Raw genomic sequence first — 11556 nt, 5'->3', positions numbered from 1 at the left:
TTCAGAAAGAGGATAATTATGGCAAAGTAAGAAGAAGGTTATGGTCAATGATTTCTTTGGTGAATCGCTTCTCAAAATGGTGTTATTCATGTCCCTTATGAGAAATTCATGGCTTTTCAAGGTTATTTTTTTTCCATGTCTTTAGAGTTAGCTTATCTGTGTGGTTTGGATAGTGTTCCAACCACAGTTCTCTTCCTTTAGGAGGGTTGTAGTTAGAACATTGTACAAAATGTTAATTATAATAAACAATGCCATCCTTTAGTGATCTATATAATGGTATTGAAGGTACACTAGTATTTGTGGAGAGAGGTATGGTTCTCTAGAGTACACCATTTCTCTCTTCTACATATACTATCATAGGTGTAAAAATATGAACTCACTTTTCTTTTTACATGGATAAGCAAATGATGAAAACTTTGTATTTTGTAGTGACAAGAATAACTATGTATTGGAGCTTGAACTTGAGCCCTTCAATTTGTCATTTCCTTACCCAACACGACCATCTTCCATTGGTAATGGAGTTCAATTTTTGATCCAACATTTTTCTTCAAGACTATTTCATGATAAAGAAAGCATGCATCCATTATTAGATTTCCTTTTAGCACACTAATACCACAACCCTGTCATTTTTATTTCCTTGGTTAATATATTTCATCGTTGTGTTTCATAGTTAATCCATTATTCTTCTATGACCAATCAATATTTATCAAATAGGAGAGAAGGATGGCATGGTTGTTTTGGAGATATATATTATGAATTGATTAAAAATTCACAGGGTTATTTCGATTCACATGTTTCTATTTCACTTCTTTATAGAAAAATATATATTAAAATAAAAACTCAAATCAAATCAAGCTAAAATAGAGAAGCTTACTCATGAAGATGTTTCTCTGTCCACTACCTTTCAATGACGTTATTTTTCTAAATTATACTTGAATTTCACTAATAATAACCTCGATTTATATATCACTTTTAGCACAAAATTGACATCATGGTAAACATACGAATATCCCATTAAATACGGCCTAAATATGGTTCAAAGAATATCACCTTTAGCCTTGGCATGTGGTAGAGTAATTTATGAGGTGTGAAGTTCTATTAAGGACATTGTTTGTTTGTTTTTTTTGTTATAAAATGGGTTGCTCTTGGTTTTGTGTGACTTTCAATTTATCATATGTAGCATGTTGATACATAGGAAAGAATAATGTGTGACATTTATCTTGCAAGAACTGATGCTGAAGGAAAGGATACAGAGTCTAACCAAGCTACATTCCACTTTGGTAAAGGTAAAGGAATATCTTAAAAAGCAACCTAGGTATACACCATATACAAACTTTGATCATAAGTGATATGTGGCTTTTTCTTTTCCATATATGTTCTTTTTCCTATCCAAGATATCACAAGAAGAAAAATATTGATATTGTAGAAATTCTTTGAGGACCTCATTAAGGTCAATTTTTCTAATATCCTACTTGATTGATACCTTCTCATGACAGGAAGGCTTTAAATATGAATTAATACGTTCAAAAAACAAATTAGATTCAATTTTTATATATATAAAAGATAAAAACAAATGTTAATGCCTTCGTTTGATTGTTACTTAACTTTGGTGTGGGCAGGTTACAGGAAATGTGATTGGAAAAAGGATGGGGAGACAATGCAGAGGACGTATTGGATATGATTCATTTGTTGTTGGAGATCCCTCAGGAACCTGAGTTCTCGACTTTGGAAATGTTTCTAGTAGGGATTAATATGGTTTTTAATGTTGTGATTCTTTATCCTCATGGTTATAATGGGCAAGGAAATGTTTTAGGAATGCTTGACAACACCTCGATGGACATGTAAAAAAAAAAATTATAATTGCCTTATTCATTCCATGATATCCTGTCTTTATTGTTTGATTGTGTTTTGAACATTTCTTTTGATTTTGTTTTTCTTTTAACTATAAAATTGAAAATACTTGGTATCATGTCCATTTAAACAACAACCAAATCTTGAAGATGAAATTAGTATTACACAATACTGATTGAAATCATTTTAGTTGTTTTTTGTTGAAGGATTTTCATGACTATTAGAAAAGTTTACCTTCATGTTGTTATTTGAGCACATGTTGTTTATATACTTGACCAAGTTCTTGTGTTATAGGATGAAATGTTGTCGCGAATAAAACGACAAGGATTAGATGTCACACCTCAAATTCTTTGTTTTCATAAGTTATCCACAACTTGATATTTTTAGCATGTAACTTAGTTGGCATGATTGTGCCTAAGATTTCCTTGAAGGTTGAATACTAAGTTACTAAGGTGTTATTTTATATTGAGACGTTTTGTTTTCTTTTTTTATATAGGTCATCTGGCCACATAGTGGCCACTATCACTCAACTCAAGAAACCTTGTTTGTGTTTCTTTCTTTTATAGGTAAAATTGGCTTTAACATTTCTCATGTTGAGGTATATGTCATATAAATCCTTTATAGTATACTTTAGTTTACATTTTAATGTTCATTGTCTTTCATGTCTTACACTTTGCACTGTATCTTATTTTGTTTTGAGAAAAGGAACTCAATATTGATGGTAAGCAACACAATCTAAAGAGAGAGGAGAAAAATAACAGTAGAGCGACAAATTCAAAAAGAGAGAGAGAAGAGAATTGGTCTAGAGATATCCTTAAATCTAATATCTCGCATAAGTCGCACACACAAAGATTGATGGTCAATTCTTTAGAGTTTTTCAATTCACATGTAATGCCTTGGCAACAAAATGATACTTTTTTGAAGTGATGAAACACCATTTCATGTGTAAATTGTAGTCTAACCAATATTGAGTTGAAAATTCATATTGTAATATTTGACATTTCATATAATATAATTTATGTGGTTGAAATTATTTATAATTGCAATTGATATTGTTTACTATTGTAATTAGCATATTTAACTTTATGTTTTCATATTAGATGAACTAGTGCACATTATATGACATTTTTTAAATTTAGCCGCAAAATGATACTAATTAATTTATGTTGATTAATAATGAACACATAAATAAATCTAAAACTACTAAATTAGCAGTTTATAATGATTAATGATGAACACAAATAAAATGAATATACGACTAAATTAGTCATTTATAATGATTATTAATGAAGGTAAATGAAATTAATATAAACTACTAAATTAGTCATTTATATAATGAATATGAAACTACCAAAAAAAGATAAATGACTACTGCAAATGATAAATTTGTGATTACAAATGACAACTAAATTTTGCATATATATGACTACTAGTAACTAATTTATAGTATCTTATAACACGACCAAAATTTAGTCATATTTCTTTGGTCACTAATTGGTTTCAAACGATGACTAAAATTTGCATATATATGACTATTAGTAGCTAATTTACAATATCTTATAACATGACCAACATTTTGGTGATATTTCTTTGGACATTAAATGGTTTTCTCGGATAATCATATAGTAATATATTTTTTTGTATATTTTGTCATTAATTGTGAAAATTAATGACTAAATCAATGACTAAATTAATGACCAAATTTATGATGAAATATACTACTCGACGATAAAAATGAGATAACCAATTAATGGCTGAGTGCAAAATGACTAAAAGTTGGTCAAGTTATAAGATACTATAAATTAGCTGCTACTGGTCACCGACTCAAAAATGGTCATTTATATGCAAATTTTAGTCGTTGTTTTAGTAACTAATTAATCATTTTTTACTAGTGTAAGACAATGTTCCATTAACTGGAAATTTGTTCTTATAATACAATAATGCAAAACTTTCTTGGGAATATTCATAAACATAATCTTGCTTCTCTACTTGTTATTCTAATGCTTCCTTTAGGGAAAAATTGATCCTCTTATCTATACGTCAAGTAGGGAAGCAACCTCCTTGGAATGAGGGCTACATTTCCCTCCAAATTTCCTAAAAAAAGGGACCTTGTCCAAGATCCAAGTCGCAACAATAAGAGGAAGCATTAAATTCCCTCTTCCAACTAATTTTATGTCTTCTTTCTATAGGGAGAAAATCCCAAAAGTCTCTTTGTTGTTGGATTGCTCATAACTTGCTCAATATCTATGTAAATCATGCACAATAAACATGTTAAATAACATAAATCACAAAAACCACATTAGATCCCCTATTAACTCATTAAGATAGGAAAATATAACATTAAGTTCAAAATGTGCGATTAAACATCATTCTATGTGCGTAAGAGTGGATTGATGGACCTTCTAATTTATCTATTTTAGAGGCCCATCAATCTCAATTAGCTTTCTCGGTGAATGTAGATTTTTTCCCTTTTTTTCTCATTTCTTGAGATTACGAAAAAAATTGAGCAAAGAGCATATAGAGAATGAAAAGACTTTCCACTCTATTTATGATTTTCCTAGATAGCATAGAAAGACTACAAAGATCATACTCAAACAAAATAAAATAGAAAATTGAGAATAACGATATTAAATTCAAAATATTGACTTAGGAAAAAATTTAAAAGCCCATAATAAAACTTTATAGTTTTGGATATTGAAAAAATGGCCGTATCTCGGGAAAACATAAGCCTTCCCAAGTGAAATGAAAAGTGTTTCGAACTAAAAGTAGTTCCCATGCAATGGAACAATCTTCTTAGCCTCGAAATGTAAATAGAAAGCAAAACCTAGAAACCTTTCTATGCATGAGGTGACAAAATTTTAGGATCTTGATATAAAGTAAGAGGAGATCTTAAAATTGGCTTTGATACCATGTTTGAGAAAAAAGGAATTTCCACATAAGATTAACACCATAAGAAGCTACTCAAAAAACCAGATAAAAGATCGATAGGCTATTGTATTACATGGTTAATGCAACAATGAGTCAATATATTAATGGAAAATAAAATTTTGAGCATGACACTTTATCATAGCTAATATTTAGCAAATGAAACTTCATTCTCTTTAAATATATATCATGTAAAAATTTAGTGTTAAACCATATATCAATATAGTAGTTCATATCTGGGAGAATATTTGTCCCCATATTAGTTTATTTCTAGAACATATTTATATTGGTAGATTATATAACTACAAATGTATACTAATGCATACTAAAAAGGAATTTTAAAGGAACACAATTTTACATAAAGACAGATTTTAACTCTTAAATGTATAATGATCCTAACAATTGAAAAGTGTTATGTTATGTGATAGGTATATAAATATAATATGGGTTGAAGTTGAAAAAATTGAAACCAAATTGAAAAAAGGAGTTAAAAAAATAATAAATATTTAGTAAAGTTTTAGAATTTGACAGGTTTTGAACCTGTAGAATTTTCCCATAAACACTAAGAAACCACTAAGAATATTATCATCGAAAATATATTTGAAATGACAAATAAGACATTGGGATGAAAAGAGAGTGCTCAAAAGGAGCCACTCCCCTTTTTCAAAATGGCATAGAGATAAAATAAGGGTTAGCTCTCTATCTAGAATGAATAGCCTATAAATTATTTTCGGGAAAAAATCCATTGAGAACCATCATATTTAGCTAATAAAAACATAGCAATAAGGGGAGAAAGTGGATATTCTCTCAAGAATCCAGGGTAGGTTATGCTTGCTCTATTACTATGTTGAAATTTGGGTTTTACCATGTATGGTGAATTAATTAAGATATATGTGAATCACATCAAGATCATGTAATGCATATAATGTGATGCTCCTTAATAATTGATATTTATTGAAAGTGATGAATACATGCATTCCATATAGAAATTTACGAAATGTTAGTAGATATGAGTCAAGGAGTAAATGTTATCTAATGTGTGCTCTCACATAAATAGATTAGAAAATGCATCTCACATGATGAATGATCATATGTAGATGTAGCGAAAATGGAGATGACACCTAATGTATGCGTCCACTTGAAGGCACTAAAATGTGCAATTAACATGACTACATTTAGAACATGTGACAAACATGATGAATTATCTATTTCTATAATTCAAAAGGTAGACATGATCTACACATTCTTATTTAGAGGATGCACATCCATAATAACAATAGAAAATTTGGTACTTAAATAAAATTAACATAAATTTGTAATTACACCAATGTTTCTTTGATTCCCATCTATACCACTAGTTAAGTGGATATACAAGGTATGAGAACCCTACAAAAAAATGTCTATAGATGTTTACTATATCAATAAACTATGAAATTTTATACATTTTTTTAGTGATGGCCCAATTTTTTAAATTCCATAATTTTTCAAGGTCTACTTAAACTCTCTACCTAATAACAAACCCCAAGCTATAATTTATGTCATAGAAAATAATATATTGACAAATTTACTTTCAATTTATATATTTGAAGCATTATAGTACTTAAGGAACATGTGAGATGCCCATCCCATGGTTGTTGGAACATTACTAAGATAAAATGAAATCACGAACCAATAAATATTCTCATTGAATTTGAAAGTTGTCTTATGCATATCCTCATAGTGTATTGGAACATGATGATATCCAATCGCAAGATTAATCTTGGTAAAATTATTTCTAATATGATGCTTGATGTCATTAATATGTTGTAGTGGTATTAGTTCTTCATTGGTATCTTTATCAAGACTAATAATAGTCTATACAAAAACACAATGTCCCATTTTTCTAACATTAACAGGGTCTTCACTTTGTGGATGCATTTCATCATTTTCTCATAAGCATCAATGAAATGATAAACCGTTAAGTTATGGTAATATTAGAATAAATACCTCTCATGTTTTAATAGATAGTGTGTTGTTATTCCTTTTAGATCTTATATATTCCACTATATTGTTTCATAGTTACATTGGGTTATAGCTATTAGTCAACGTCTCTCTCCTTTTTAAAGTAGAAAACATACACTAATGAAACCAAATTTCCTTGGTCGCCTTACTATAAGGAGGCAAAACTTTTGAACACGTGGAATTACCTAAATCCTATGATGCTTAAATAAATTAACCTATATCATTTGGAACAATGAAGAATTCAAGAGATTTTGTATACAACCTACAACTTGTACATGCCACTTCTAAGGTATAGACTAGTACATTCCACGTTAATTCTGAATGTACGAATTTCCAAGGATTATATCATGTAATTCACATGAAGTGAAATCACAAACAACTACATCCTACAATTGTTAGAGTCAAGGAAAATTGTAAGTGGTAAATTTTCCTGTTTTCTCCAAAAGGATTATTACCAAATTTCCATCCTCTTTAGAACGATTCACTCTAATTCTTAAAGATAAAATTATTTTACTCCCAAAATCATCAAAAATTTCTAAAAACTATAAAACAATCCTTTGAAATTTGAGTAATTTTATAAAAAAATTTCCGAACATTTTATAGTTGGGATTTTAACAATTAGTAATACTTGTCAAGGTTTTTACACTCTATGATGAGTTTGGATTCTTAATTTTTTTTGTAGTTGGAGTGTATATGAGATGCTTCGATATTGATTCTTAGCCAATAGTTCCTTTTTTGCACCTATCTAAGAGTATAGGTATATGTTGATGATAAAAAAAAATCATCTTTAATCTTCATGGTACTATTGGAGAGAGAAAACTTTCCTAACTAATAAGAACAGTACAATGATTCGATAGTTAGGAATTTCACTTCTTTCTTTCATGTGAAGATCCAACTTGGGGTATTTTAACAAAATTTAAATTTATCACATAATTTGATCCGGATTTAAACAGGAACGCAAAAAATTACAGAGATAACCATATACACAAAGATGCAGCGGAAAGAATACTTCATTTCATTAATGGAAAATACTGAAATATGCTTACAACCAGAAATGGAAATAAACCAGCTAGGGCGATGGTAGCTTATCTCTGAGAAGAGATGTGGTGGCTACACGCCTCTGAACTGTGTTACAATGAGGCTCAAAGGCCTATTTATTGTTGAGAAACAATGGAAAACCCTTAACATTCCAAAACCTAACCCTAGGAGATGAAACGCCAAACTGTGGGCCCCGTTTGGTAAATTGGTACATCAACTTCCCGGGGTCGTAACTTTGGCCTACGATCTCCGTTTGACGCGTACAATAGCTCGTTAGAAAGATCTATCCGAGCACTACCACTTCAAGAAGGGAAACATCAGTCCATGGACCCATGTTGCCCCCACATTTCCCAAAAACGTCGTTTAGGGCCTCAAAATGGCTCTAGAAGTTCAGGACCCGAAAAACTGCTAAAAATAGTAAGTTGTGCTACAATTAAGGAAACTGAAAATGCTGAGAGAAACAATGGTGGGGGTCCAGGTGGACTTGGCAGGTGGCCACCAATATCCACCTGGATCATAATTTTACAAAAAGGAAATTAACATGTTTATAACAAAACAATTATTTGACAATACCATAAAATAATAATAGATTTGATTCACAAAGTACTTAAACATTTATGGAATTTGATTTCTAGCAATTTACATAAATAAACAACAACAAAAAGAATACCCGATATGATGACTCGATTATGATGCTCTTATTGGGTCCACCCACTTGAGTATCCCACCCTGCCAACTAGGAAAGTCTATCGGACTTCATAGCCCAGGGAACCTCCACATGTTCCCTAGCCCTCTAAGCACAAGTTCAACTACAATCCTAGTGTGTTCGCAATAGAAAAAGCACCCTCCAAGCACAAACAAATTTGTCTAAGTTCTCACTAGAAACTTTTAAAAAAAGCAAAAGAAGAATGGCACCCTCCATTGTTCTCCTCCTCTTTCTCTATGCCTTGCTCCCTCATCTATCTCAATCACCTGTCATCATGTTATGAATGATCCACCCCCCATCCTTTCGAATTCAATGGCTTGACTTTACACTTGACACCCTTCATGAGTCACGCCCCTCCTTATCACTCCACCTACCTAGTTTCCCCTTAATTAACACCCATGTGGTTCATTCCCCAACCACCCCTCATTAATTCAATAAAATAATGCTATCCTTGAAATGTTAGTCAAACTTGAAGAATCTTAATAATTTAATTATTAAACGAATCATATTTAAAATATAATTATGCATTATAAATAAGGTTTTGGGGTTAATTAACCATTAATTAAGATTATACAATAATCAATCTTAAGGCTAGCCATACACTTGATATTTTACCAAGCTTAACCATTAGTCAATTATCTAACATATTAAGCTTTAGAATACTAGCATATTAATGTGAGGTATGGGTATGTAGCTAGCATCCACATACCTCATACATGTACTAATAAAACTTATTGGAATCAAACACAAAAGAAAATCATTTACTAGGTAGACTAATAAAAATAATGTAAGATAGCAAGATTAAGTATAAACATTACATTTCGTTAATGGTGCAAATATACACTAAACATGCCTAGAATTTCATAATAATCAAAACATTAGTATTTTATTACATTAAATGGTACTTTGTAATGAAATATCCAATAGAGTGATCTTTTTTCTCATCCAAACAATGTCGTTGTATATATTTATCATCAAGCTGTCCTAAATAATAGAATCTCTATTTGAATATGCTTTCTCCCAATATCAAGTGAAATATTGAACCATTATGAAAGTGCATTTCATGAAACAAATGACAAATATTTAATATTTTATTTCTTAGAAATTAATTTATAGAAAAATATGTTCTTAATAGTTGTGACTATCTATATGGATCCCTCACATTCATATCTCTTTTGAAAAATAAGATTTCAATATTTTTATTTCCTCTTAATTTGTTCATTTCCTTGAATGATACACCAATTAAACATTGAAATGGTGCAACAATTAAACCATTGGCATTTCAATAATATTTATAAATAAATATAAGTCATTTCATTCTTGGCACAAACCAAGGATACATCTCTTCTCCTTGTGAGTGCAAAACATCTTTCATGCTGTGTTGTAGAGAGTTGTTTCATCTCCAATAGTATTATTCACTAAATGTGTGTGAACATAGTTTGATGTAGATGCCATTCACCCTAAAGTTTTGATATGCTAAAAATACATCCAAACAGGAGTACATTTTTTTAAGATGGTGCAACATAATGCAAAAAGTGCTAATAAATATATAAGAGAAGGTAATATGATATCCTAGTTCAAAGGACACGTTATATTAGTTGAACTAATGAAAATCACAATTAATAAAAATATAAAAAACTTTTTTTCCAAGAGGAAAAATGAAATATTTTCTCCTTTAGTAACATGAATACCATTAATGTAAATATATCTTAAACTTAGACATATCAAAAATCAAATTTCTTAAATCATACATTTTTCTTATTATTTAATATTAAAAAATTAATATATTATCTAATTAAATGATTAAATAAATTCACACTATAAGAAATTCGATTCCTTTTAATAACGCTGTGTCACATAAGAATTTAAAATGAATTCACCTTAAAAATTTTAAAACGCCAAATACACAAGTGACGCCCCCACACATATATATATATATATATCCACTGGATTATAAAGCACTCTAATTAAAAATTCAATACTCTAAATTGTCCAAATATCTCACATTTCTGATATAAAATTAATAAAAAATATCCAGTGACAATTGCTAAGCAATGAAACGATTCTCTTTTGGTTTTCAGCACACTTTGCGGAAGCGACACCTACCTATCGGCTAGCTAGGGGCTCCTCAAGTTATGATTCAATGTGTTTTGTTTATCAAAATAACATAAACCATACTGTACCGTGTCTGGCAATGCCATGATAACACATGAAATACAGACAGGAAAATCGGAACATGTCAACTAAATCGTTTATTTTAATTTAGTAGCCAAGAAAATAGAAATTTAATCAGCTATATATGTTAAAAATCATGGTTTAAAATATCATATGTTAATAATCACCGTTTCCAATATTATAGGTAACCAAATTTAAAAACCCAGAAAAGGCTTACAACTGAAAATGGAAGAGCTGGTGGTACTGTATAAATCTATTCGAGAGGTCAGAGCCAACGCTCTGCTTAATATTAAAATTTTCCTGTGAATGATGCTGGAATTTGTTGTTTTCTCATTGTCATCATGGATTGCAATCCTCTTTCAATGTTAATATATACAGTGACCAGTTTAGTCGCTCATCCTGTTTTGTTGCTTAGTGTACTGTCCTACTTTCTCCGAAGCACGAGGTTGTATTACAGTACAACTTGTGGCAGGTTTTCTCGGAAATACTTTAGATCTCGACAATCGCTTGGTAAGATTCAAAACTCCGTCATGCATGCCCTAATTAGAATCAATGCGGCTAACTGCGAAAAGCTTGAATGGAAAATAATTGTTTACGTCCCCAAAAGTTTTATTAATTAAAAATTGGAAGTTGCTGTCCAAATGATTAGGAGAGAAGTATAATAAAGAACTACACTAGTATTAGGAGGTTACATTAAAGAACTTAATTATATCGACAATAATTTTGAGCGGTCAAAGTAATCATCGATGTTCTACAACCATAATCATCCCTGATCTACAATAATCGTTGCCATTTGTATTTGCAGTCCCCACCTTAGCAATTTGATTATTCCAAGCACCAATTCATGCGCACTGGGCATG

The sequence above is a fragment of the Pinus tabuliformis genome, chromosome 2_2 (genome assembly GCF_031772625.1).
Source record: "Pinus tabuliformis cultivar Carrire ecotype Pingquan chromosome 2_2, CPIR1, whole genome shotgun sequence".
Lineage (NCBI taxonomy): Eukaryota > Viridiplantae > Streptophyta > Pinopsida > Pinales > Pinaceae > Pinus > Pinus tabuliformis.
The sequence above is the reverse complement of the archived record's forward strand: the minus strand, read 5'-3'. Positions refer to the sequence as shown.